The following is a 9,997-nucleotide window of genomic DNA, read 5'->3' as shown; positions in this document are numbered from 1 at the left end:
CCTCCAACCCCTGCTCCACATTTACCTCGTGTCCAGCTCGTGATCACCCACTTCTCCTAAACTCCAGGAGAAAAACAAAGGAGTCCTGCCTCAGATACCATTAGTTCCAGGCACCTTAGGTGCGGTCCTACAATGGTGTCTGAGAGCTCCTAGCCCCCTTACACCTAGGGACAAAAAGGAAAGGAGATTGATGAATGTCTGGATGAAAGGCAGAAGGCCAACTTCCACTACCAGTTGGCAAACCTTTCCTACTCTGGGTGGCTGGGAAGGGAAGCTGGGCAGTCAGTCAGGGAGGCAAGCAGACCATCCAGGATGGGATGAGGGAAATAGGGAGAAAGGAGGGAGGAGAGAGAAGGAGAATAAAGATAATACTTCAATGCCACAAAGGAATCTGGGACTCTTGTTCAAAGAATGAATGAGGAGGTAGAGATTAATCTTGAAAAGCCTGATATCCTCTGGATGTGGTCTCCATGTACAGAAATGTTACCAAGGCCTCACCTTTTGTGCATGTACATGCATGAGTGCATGTGTGTGAAGGGGGAAGAGGTTCCTTCATCCTAAGTCCCTTAATGATGGAGCGAGGGAAAAGGAAAGGAGCAATTGAACAATATTGGGGGTAGGGGTGACAGGGAGAACAAGAAGAAAAATAAAAGGAAGAAGAATTCAATGAAACCAAATGATCTGTGTTCTGTGGCTGATTCTAACAATGGGAATGAGAGGATGGACCCTGGAGATAGTCAGCAAGGACAGCCATGAGGGAAGGAATGAACCCAGAACAGAGGAGAGTTGGTAATGGCAAGAGAGGAAAAGCAGGCATGAAAGAGGACCCGATGTCCTTTCATCCTTTATTCCCACTTCCATCCAGGCATCCACAAACACTTTCCTTTGGCATGACAATCCTCAACAATTCAGTTACCATGCCAGGGTCTAGTCTGTTCTAAGGAAGAGAGCAAACAACCAACATGAATGCCCAGTTCCAGGTCTAGCCATTTCCTAGAAGGCATCCTTTATACCTGATATGTGCATTGGTTTTCTGGAGGCAGGGACCCAGGGCCTCAGTTTACTTACTTCTGTAGTACAGGAAGGGGGGGGAAGTGGCTGAATGAGGAACAGAGATGAGGAAGCCTAGCCTCCTGTGTACCTTCAGATGATCTCTCCAATGAAAATAGTAAACTTTGATCCTTGACTATTGAAATGAAAACTCTAGGGCAGGCATAGTAAAAGGAACAGGGCCAAGAGAATGTTGATGGGGATAAAAGTGTCCAACCTACAATCCAAGAGGAGGAGGCAGAGCTCTGAGCCAATGGCAGTTGCTTAAAGGGTCCTTGGTCCTCGATAAGCAAGTTAACCTCAGACCTTCCTCAGGATCTGAGATGGCCCCTGCCCTCCCAGGGGTCTATTGGTGGAGCCTTGGACACCTGATTTGACACTCTGGAGATTGAGTACTTAGGCATTCTCAGGACACTGTACAAAATATGGGATTCCATAGGTTGACATATGGCCCATAAGCTCAAAGAAGGAAAAAGGAGATGTCAGCAGTGTTGGGTGAAGCAAGGAAAATCTCTAAGACTAGATGGTCAAAAAATTGCTAGGCTCTTCTTATGAGAACCTAGATTCCTATAGGACCTAGGCAAGGAATGGATTAACACATTGCTTCCTTTGTGTCAGGTGATGGGCTCATTTAGGGTTAGGGTTAGGAATCACTAAAAGTTTGGATTCAAAGAATTATTAACAGTCAATAGCCCTTCTGAAATCATTGGGAACTGACTCATACTGATTAAAGGTGGAGGAAGGGTCCTCTGAATCATCTTTCTGATGCTACGTACGTACAGGGACAGCAATTGTACTGGAAGACTACCTGGGAATGAGAAGCTATCCAGCGTTACAGGAATATTCAGGTCAATTGGCAACGATTTAGGAAGGAAAAAGGCAATCCACCTCTAGATTCGGAACTCACATAGGGAAGATACCATATGTCTACGGCTCTCTCCCTCTCCACATATATGTACATGGGTCTGTGTAGATATACAGGCACACAACAACACACAGGTCTACGTCTGTATAAAATATTGGTATCGAATGCGAGATTGGGAGGAAGGAAGACCCGGGCGAATTCAAAATGGAACGAAAAAATCACCAAAAGTTTCTAAAACTTCCTAGAGTCTGCAGGGCTTTTCTTCTTCGGAGGGACAATCTGCCTCTGCAAGAAAGGAGAGCAGAGCTGGAAGACGTCTAACCAAATGATCACTGAAAGCGGTTGGAGGGGGTAGCAGAGTTTGTTGAGGATTTTTCTGAAGAAGAGGGGAGAAAAAAACTGCACACCCGCACCCCAGAATATCTCCCCAGCAGGACCATGGGACGCTTCCACCACCCCCACCCACCCCTAGTGTTTCCAGGTTTCAGTCCCACCACTATCCAAGACAGAGCTCAGCATTTGCTTCGGGGGCATGGACACACACCGCCCCCACTCCGCTCAGGTTCCCCGCTCGCGCAGCTCAGCTGGAGGACAAAAAAGGGGTAGGGGAGGTGAAGAAGAGGCCTCGGCTCCCTCCCAGCCTGGGCAAGGGGCAGATTGTTAGGAAGGGCTGGCAGGGTATGTGTGGGTTGTGTTTGCCCGACCTCTCTTACCTATTCCAAGGCACCTGCAATCCTGAGCATCCCATCGGGGTCTTCCTTGTTCTGTAGCAAATCCCGATGAAACGGTTCCAATCTGGGTGCCGGCGCCCCAAAGACAGAAGGTGGAGAGTTAGGGGACAGCAGGGCAGCCGAGGCCCTCTTCCTCTACCGCCCCAGTCCCACGGCCAGGAAGCACTTAGGGTGTGCTAAGATGGTCTGACCCCAGCTGTCCGGGCTTTATTGCTGAGGCTGCCAAGGCTGGTTTAGATGCTGTGGGCGTGGGTCCTAAGGGATGAGGGGAGTGGGATCCAGGGGTCCTGTTCCTTCGGATGCGGCACCAGCTCAGAGCTGGCAGGGCTTGCCCCTCCTCGGGCCTCTGCATCTCGGAATCCCCTGACACCTCTTTAGGGTTAGAGGTCTCCTTGGAGGAGGGGGCGGGGCGGGGAACTCTAAGTGACTCTGGAAAATCAGAGGGGGCGGGGGGGGGGTGCGGAATTTGGTTGTCAGCTGTGGGACCACGTCAGCCACCTCCAAAATAAAGGATCCCTTCAGTACTCCAGATGTGGTGGCCAGGCCAGGAGAAGAAAGATCAGTCTCCAGAGCACCCCACCCCCACCCCAGTCCCTGCACGCAGTCTTAGGGCCCTTCCCTCACACCCTCTCACCACTCTTTCTTTATCCTTTTTCCTTCTTTATGAGTTCAGCTCACCTTCCTTCCAGGGAGAGAGCAGCTAGCAGCAAAGAGTCCTGGAACCCTTCCAGCTGAAAGGGAACTGAGGTCAATTAAAGAGGAGCCGCGGAGAGAGGGGCAACCAGAAGGACCTGGAGAAAAAGACAGGATCCAGAAGCACAAAATCAGAACCACACCAAATCCGAGGAAAAGCACCATCCCCTCCCTTCCCCCTTGCCTTTGGATTTACTCCTGAGCAGATCTTTTTCCATGAGGTGGTCATGAAATCAGCAGAGGGGAAATCGAGTTTCCTCCGCGCCTTAGGAGAGAAAGACTTCTCTCGGTGCGGTCAAATGCTAGGCTTCCACACTATCTAGTCCATTCCTCAAGTACCCTGCTGTGGCCCTTCCTGCCTGAGGAATGTTGGGTTTCTGGGATTTTTTTTCGTGTCTTCCAGTGTATGGAACGGTGATAAAATGTAGGCTTGAAAGGGGAGCGCCATTGCGTTGGTGGAGATCGGATCCCTGAGGCAGCCGGGTGGGCGCAGTCCAAGCCAGAAGCAGGCTGAGGACTTGGCTTCAGGAGCAGGGGGAGCGCGGTCTGCCCTGCAGCCTCACACCCCACCAGCCTCCTGCCCAGATGCCAAGGACGTGGGGGTGGGGGCGTGAGCAGAGAGCTGGGCAAGGGTCACAAAAGAAGTGGTGCAGGGCTACCTTTCCCTGAAAAGGAGCGAGACTTGGGGAAAAAAGCTTCCGTGGAGAATCTCTCAGACGGGCTGTCGCAAAGGATGAGTTGGCTCATTTAGAGAAATGTGGAAAGACTTGGACAGGTGAAGTAAGCTGCTGTCCTTGAGAGAAGTAGAAGAGGAGTAGTAATAAGGAGAGTAGTCTTACAGAGAGGTGTTTTCTGTATATCTGTGTTTGTGTGTGTAGCTTTAGAAATATCTATGTAGACTGATGGGTGCCTGTGGATGTCTGCGTCCGTGCTCAGTATGAGGCCTGCTCTCGGTGCGGGGCTGGGGAGAAATAAAGTACAAAGCACAGAAGGACGGGAAAAACGAAAGCTCCGAGCTAGGAAAGAAAAGTGGGACAATGGAAGTCTCATAAAACAACACATATTGAGTCTGTATTGAATGCTTCCCTTCTCAGTGGGGCTGGGGAGGGAGGGGCGGAGGGAGAGAAGTTGGAATTCAAAGTATTAGAAACGAATGTGGAGAATTTTTATTGTATATAATCGGGAAATAAGAACTACAGGGATAGGGGTATGGAAATTTCTCTTGCCCTGCAAGAAAAGAGAGAAGATGGGGATAGGAGAAGGGTGGGGTGTGAAGGAGGAGAGGGTACATTGAGGGAAGGAGTAATTAGAATGTAAGGTACTAGGAAGCAGGGGGAGGGGAACGATAGGGAGAAAAATTGGACATGTTACATGGTGAGGTAAAAGCAATTAGTATTAAAACAATAGACTGAGTTACTAAAAATCAATTAATGACATCTTTAGTTTAGAGGAAAGAATTTCAGTCTAAATTTCCTAGAGGAAGGTAATCTTGAGTAAAATTTGGCATTGATGTAAAAGTCAAGGTTTTAATGGTAAATTTGATTTTATGGTTACCATTTAATCAGGAACTAGAACATGTATAGAAAGGCATGTAAGTCACTTAAGACTTGCCTCAAAACATGTTCCTTAACCAAAGTGAAACTATAAACATATTTGAAACCTGGTTATTGGAACGTGCCATTTTTAGATGCTGTGGGACTATTAAGTGACTGTTCTTCTGAGTCTAATTCCAGGTATGGGTAACAAGAAAGGCAATCTGAGCCTCCAATATATGATGCCAGTAAGCTGATGAGATGCTGGTATGGACCTCATAGGTGATCTCAAGGGAAGGGTGGAAGAGCGGCTGTTCAGCATGGGCTGAATTAGGACTCTCCTGACTCAATTTCCACACTGACACCTGGCAGACTTTAAGCCTGACTGAATGCAAGTGGATAATCTAATCCTGCCTGGAACTGACATGAAGTTGGGGTGATATTGTATCCCTGCAATGTCCTTACTATTGGTGGCAATTTCCTATAGTCAAAAGGTTTGTAAGTTTAATATCAGATCTATTCAATTATAGATTATGGGTAGGGGAATATCCAAGATTGTCTAAAATTAAGCTATTAGGCATGGGACTTTAGACCAACAACAATAAGTTAGGGTCCTTTAATTCTTAGTAATACTGTGGAGACAATTAGGTCAAGAGCTTGTGAAGTTAACAACATAAATATTATTTGTGTCTCAGTTGGTTAATGTTTTAAAAAAAAATTCTTATGTGGTCTATATTGTAAATGCTTTAAAAAGAAGTATCACCTGACCAAAAGTTAGAATTGCTCTATCTGTTATAAACTGTGTTAAAAATAAATTTAAAAAAAGGAAATAGAATAGTAGTAGTATTGTAGAGCTGCAAACATTGTCAGAGAAAGAGCTTCTGATCCTACAAATTCTCCTAAGGAGTAGAAAAGATGTCCCATGACTAAGGAGTTTCATTGTACTTCCTGGACAATGTTTCCTTGGAATTTACACTGAACAAGTCACTTCACCTTCCTGAGCACTCAGCATCTGTCCCTGTAAATTGGGGAGAAGATACTGAACTTGCAGTAATTTGTAGAACATATTTGCTCTTCTGGGAAGTCTTTGTTATGAATGCCAATTCACTTCCCACTTTAATTTATATTTCCCTTTTTTCTGACAAGGGACTGTGTTGTGACTCACTAGTCATGCTCAGTGTTTCTATGCTGGCCAAGCTATTCCCTTTTGGGGAATCCGTTGGATCAAAATAATCCACTCCAATAACCCATTACTACATCCTGATCATTCTGGCATAGTCAAATGTCATTCAATTCTCCACCACCACCACCACCACCACCACCCCAAAAATGGCCCTAACATTGGGAAACTACTTCATTATAAGTAGTTTGTACATACTAACATTTTCTCATATAGTTGTGTAAACAGTTTGTCCATATTGAATAACAAATATTTTTTCTTTTAATTCCCTGGTTTACCTTTTTATGCCTCTCTTGATTCTTGTATTTGAAGATCAAACTTTCTATTGAACTCTGGCCTTTTCATCAGGAAATCCCTTATTTCACTGAAGGTCTATCTCCTTGCCTGAAAGATCATGCTTAATTTTGCTGGGTAATTGATCCTTGGTTATAGACCAAGCTCTTTTGCCTTATGGAATATCATATTACAATCCCTTTGATCTTTTAATGGAGAAGCTGTAGCATCCTGTGTGATCCTATAGTTCCTCCATATTTGAATTGTTTCTCTCTGGCTCCTCGCCATATTTTTTCTTTGACCAGATAGTTCTGAAATTTGGCAACAATATTCCTTGGCATTTTCAATTTGGGATCTCTTTCAGCAGGTGAATGGTGGAGTGCCCAATTCCCCTCACTGTGTTAAGGCATGCCTGAGGTCCTGGTGTTGGCATTTACTAACTACCTCCACCCACTTCGACTCAGGGTCTCCTGCTGATCTACTGAGGTGAGGCTTGCTGGGCACCTCCAGTCCTGCATTGGTCCCCTTTAGGCACAGCAAGAGGGAGCCTTCCTTTCTATCTCACTAGCCTCCCAAGCTGGAATCCCTGTTGTATCCCTTATGCTGGCCACACAATTCTGAGATTTTTCCTGGGCAATATTCTCTCAGTTTTTCAAAGTCAATAAGGGGAGATGAGATCACCTACAGTTTGCTCTACCATCTCGGCTCCCAGAAGTCAAGTAGGTGTATTTCATACATTTAATGTGTGAGCTGATAGCCTCAGAAGTGACTGCTACTGCTACTGTGAGCCCTGCACTTCTCATTCAGTTCCACCTGACTTCCTTCCTGTGCTGAGACAGAGAATCCTCACTGCTGCTTCTGATTCAGTTGGCCTAGGGCATTCCCATGCTCCTAGATTGAATTTCTGGGCTGGTGCAGCCCCCTTGCTGTGTGGTCTCCCAGTCACATGTAACAGATTCTTCCCATTAACCTTTCAGGCTGTCCTGGGCTAGAAATCTGCCACACTACATCTCCCAGTGGATTTTGGCACTCTAAAATTTGTTCAGATTTAATTTTTAGAGGTTTCTGGGGAAGCTTGTTGAAGAGCTCAGGTAAGTCCCTACTTTTACTGCTCCATCTTATTTCTGTACCCCAATCTTCTCTTTATAAGGATGACAATTTCTATTTTATACAATCTAATACCTATATGTTCAAGGTTTCCTGATCCCTTTCATTACCCCCTAAACCATTTTCCTTTGGACAGATTTTGGCTTGACAATTTCCTTTCTAAAATACAGCACGTAGATCTGATCATACTACTCCAGGTGTGATATGACCAACACAAAATACATTAGGCCTATTAATTCTCTGCTCTGTACACTGCAATTATATTAATGTAGCCTAAGATTTCATTAGAATTTTTTAACTGCTAGCATATTGAGCTTCTAATTAAGGCCCTAATTTTTTTTCTACTTCAGGTGGTGTCTAGCTATCTCTCCCATCCAATATTTATATAGTTAGTATCCTAAATATAAGCACAAAACTGTAAATTTTTCTCTTCAATTTCCTCTTTTCAATTTAACCCACTCTTTCAGACTGCAAAGGTAATTTTATATCAGGGTTCTATTGTTCAATGTGGCAGCTACCTTTCTCAGACTTGCATTATGTACAAACTTAACCATCATTCCGTTTATATTTTCAAGTAAATCACTGAAGAAATGTCATTAATCTGAGGTTGAAACTGGAGTCTGTAACATACTGTTAGAGACCTCCAGTAGATACCTATCTATTAATAATAATAGCAATAATAAGGGCAGATAGGTGGTGCCATTGAGAAAGCACTGGCCCTGGAGTCAGGAGGACCTGAGGTCAAATCTAGCCTCAGACATGTGACACTTACTGGCTGCTTAACCTTGATCAAATCACTAACCCCCTGACTGCCTCACCAAAAAATGATAATAGCAAACAGCATTTATGTGGCTATAAGATAGGTGCTATTATTATTCCTATTCTGAAAAAAATGAAACTGCAGCAGAGTGTGTGACTAAACAGGGTCACACAGCTGGAAAGATTCTAAGGTAAAATTTGAACTTGGTTCATCCTGACTCCAAGTCTAGCACTCTAATGTGTTATTTTTTCATCATCAACAACGTTCTTTGAATCTTGTCATTTAATCAGTTCTCTACATTTCCCAATGTCATCCATAAGGACTTTGTAAGGTACTCTGTTGAGTGCTTCGCTAAAATCTGGCTGTGCTAAGTATATAGTATTTCCTGATATAGCAACTGAATAACCTTGTCAAAACAAAAAGGAAATGAGGTTATTGCTCTAGTATGATTTTTTCAAAAAGAATCCATGTTGACTCAGGATGATTGTTGCTTTCTAAGTTCCCACCAAGCATCCCTTTTCATGAGTGTTCTAATTTTAGTTTTGTTTTGTTTTTTTTTCTACCGAGTTCTGATAGGAGCTAATGATAAGCACAGGAGTTTGTATTCCATTCAATTCCATTGAAAGACAGTTCTACGAATGCCTTCTTGAAAATTAGGCAATTTTGCTCATCACCATACACACTTACTGGGCCAATTCTCCTTTTGCTTCCTGGTTCTTCGAGGAGTAACTTCCACTAGAGAACTAGCAATCACACTTGCAGGTTCTTTGAATTCCTTGAGATGCAGTTCATCCAGCCCTGGTGACTTCAATTCATTAAAGGAAGCAAGGTACTTTTTATCATCTCTTCACTTATCTCAATTTTAAACTAATCTTTCATGTTTTGTCCTTTTCGGATGGAAGACTGCTCTTTTTTAAAAGTTTTTCTGTTGTCTTTATTTATAAGCTAGTAATGTTTCATTAACCTCCTTCTCTCCACCCACTCCCTCCCCACCTTATTGGAACAAAGAAGAATATTTAAGGAAAGACACTGGCACAACCAGTAGTGTGTGCCACCTTACAGGTAGGTCGTTCCCATTTCTCCACTGAGAAGAGGACATAAATGTCCTTATCCATCATCCCAGCCCAAGGACATTCATCCCATTCAGCAGAATAAAATTGCTCTTCAATGTTCTCAGCATTTATGCTACATTATTTGCTGTAAATATTATCTTGATTCTTTGCTCTTCCTACTGCATCAGTTCACGCAAGTCTTCCCATGTTTCTCAGAATTTTTCATAATTATGTTTGTTTTTACAGAACAGTAATGTTCCTGTACATTCATTTATCACAATTTGTTCAGCTATTCCCTAAAGGGCATCTTCTTTATTTACAGTTTTTTGACACCCGTGATATGTGCATTTTGTTATATATGTGTACATATGTACATATATACACATATGCTGGTGTATACATATATACATATGTATGTATATAAACATGTGTATGTGTGTATGAGTGTGTGTGTATACAGATCTCCTTTTTTTTCTTATGCCCAACACTTAGCATAATATCTGAACTAGGGCTGAGGAACTTGGAGTAAGGAAGCCACATCTGTTCTCCTTCAGACAAGTGTGTAGCCTAGTGATTGAGTCCACGTTTTACCAAATATCTGCTTTGATTATGGGGATTTGTTCTCTGAAGTTTGGATATATTTCGTAGACTAGATTTGAGGACCGAGAAAGCCACAGGCAGCATCAAGCACAAAAAAATTCCAACCCATGGACTATCTGGAACAGAATAGTCAATTTTTCCTTTTCTGTGTGAG

Source organism: Notamacropus eugenii, chromosome 6, assembly GCF_028372415.1.
Source record: "Notamacropus eugenii isolate mMacEug1 chromosome 6, mMacEug1.pri_v2, whole genome shotgun sequence".
In the NCBI taxonomy this organism is placed as follows: domain Eukaryota; kingdom Metazoa; phylum Chordata; class Mammalia; order Diprotodontia; family Macropodidae; genus Notamacropus; species Notamacropus eugenii.
Note: the sequence above shows the minus strand (reverse complement) of the source record.